Genomic DNA, 1,871 nt, shown 5'->3' on the forward strand with positions numbered 1-1,871 from the left:
AAAGCTTGAAATCCAGCAGTCTCAAGAATTCATCAAGCAGAGTCTTAAGCTCAGTTGCATCAATAACCCTTTCCACCTGCAGTTCAGACCTTCTCTTTCTTGGGGCTTTTCAAATTCAACTGCCATCTTTATGGACAATTCCAGTCATTATATTTACAAACGAAGTGTCTACTACTAGACCTGAGCTACACCTCTTCAAAATAATGTTTTCAATACAAAGTGGTACTGTAAAGGAAGCTGCTGGAGTCACTGCAGCAGTTTATCAATGCAGTGTTTGCACTGAACTTTTGTGGCAATTTGTGGCATTTCCTCATAGAATCAGGGAATGGTTTGGATAGGAAGGGACCTTAAAGACCACCCAGTTCCAACCCCCTGTCATTGGCAGGGACACCTTCCACCAGACCAGGCTGCTCACAGCCCTGTCCAGCCTGGCCTTGAACAACTCCAGGGATGGGACAGCCACAGCTTCTCTGGGCAACATGGGCACCACTCTCACTGTAAAAGATTTCATCCTAATATCTTATCTAGACCTGCTCTCTTTCAGTTTAAAGCCACTGCCCATGTAATGTCATGTCCAAACTGCATTTACTGCACTCAGCTGCACTTCCCAGCCCACCTTCTACTGCTATCCTCCCACCACAGCTTCCATATCACTACCTCGGTTATCATATTGCTCCTGGCTTAAAATATAGACACCCAGACAACTGGTTTCTTCCCTCATTCTGTCCAAACAAGATTCTGTGTTAAAATCAAAACCTGGCATAAGTTTGTCCCAAGATCTCCTGGGTTTGGTTTCTTTTTAGATTTACTGAAGTCTTGACATATTTACTGACCTGGTTTCCCCAAGTATGAGATTCTGTTTGGTCAGATTAATCCACACCTATTCCAAGAGCCATGCTGTGTGCTAAACTACACACTGAGGCTCTTCTCCAAGTACAACCCATTTTTCAGGCAGATTTATCTATTTTATATCCACTGTAGCCTCACTCTGTCAGGAATGAAAGCTGTGTATATGTGCATGTGGTACGTGTGTGTGTGTACATATGGCCAGGACTGACTATAAGCTAAGGATGCCAAAGTTGGGTGCAGGTCCCTTCTCAGCCATTTGCACAACTGCTTTCCCAACCGAGCTGATATACTAAGAATTGAAACAGTGAGAAGCAGAGAAAAATGGTATTTATCACTTGGAGGATCAGATGAAAGGCAATCCAACAATACCCATGAAGCGTAATCACACAGCAGCAACTTTCTTTTTCGAGCTTCCTGATGTTATTTAAATTTAGATGTGAAACAGACCTTCAGACAATCAGAGCGTCATACATGATTCAAGATTCACGTCCCAGAGTCTAATACCAAACACACAGGCACGCAGCTGCAGCTCCAGCAGGCGGGGCGGGGTTCCACAGGCGGGTCTGGCGGGACGGCCCCGGCAGGTGACGGTGGCGCCGGCTCCGAGCGGCTCCACTGCCCACGACGGACGGGGCGTGCGAGGGCCGAGCTGCGAGGCGGTGCCGGGGAACGGCGCCGCACAACTCCCTCAGGGCCTCTTCTCGGGCGCGGCGTCCGGCGGCGGCGCGGCGGGGCCGTGTGGGGCCGCGGGAGGCTGGAAGAGCGGCCCATAGATGTACAGCCCGCTGGCCACGCCGAGCGCCACGGCCACGGCCACGTGCTGCAGCGGCAGCCGCCCCCTCATGCCGGCAGGCGGCGCGGCCGCGCTCACGGACACGCGTGGGGCGGGTTTCGGCCCGCGGCCCCGGCTCGGCTGAGACCCGCGGCCCCGGCGCCCTCACCTGAAGGCGGGACACGGCAGAGCCCCGACTTCCCGCTCGCTCCAGGCACCGGACGGAAGTGCCTGCGCTGTCCCGCCCCCC

The 1,871-nt window shown here is 52.8% G+C and overlaps 1 long non-coding RNA gene across 1 annotated transcript; it reads right to left on the bottom strand.

The window, feature by feature from the left end:
- Positions 1 to 1,246: 1,246 nt before the first annotated feature.
- Positions 1,247 to 1,863, bottom strand: LOC148183027 (uncharacterized). Its single transcript, XR_015773966.1, has 2 exons — positions 1,791 to 1,863; positions 1,247 to 1,603 (listed from the first exon to the last, which is right to left on the bottom strand). It is a non-coding gene; the product is annotated as an uncharacterized LOC148183027 (long non-coding RNA).
- Between the last annotated feature and the right edge of the window lie 8 nt (positions 1,864 to 1,871).

Source organism: Pseudopodoces humilis, chromosome 16 (assembly GCF_049639895.1).
Source record: "Pseudopodoces humilis isolate 2021_Gansu_Grassland_sample_001 chromosome 16, ASM4963989v1, whole genome shotgun sequence".
In the NCBI taxonomy this organism is placed as follows: Eukaryota; Metazoa; Chordata; class Aves; order Passeriformes; family Paridae; genus Pseudopodoces; species Pseudopodoces humilis.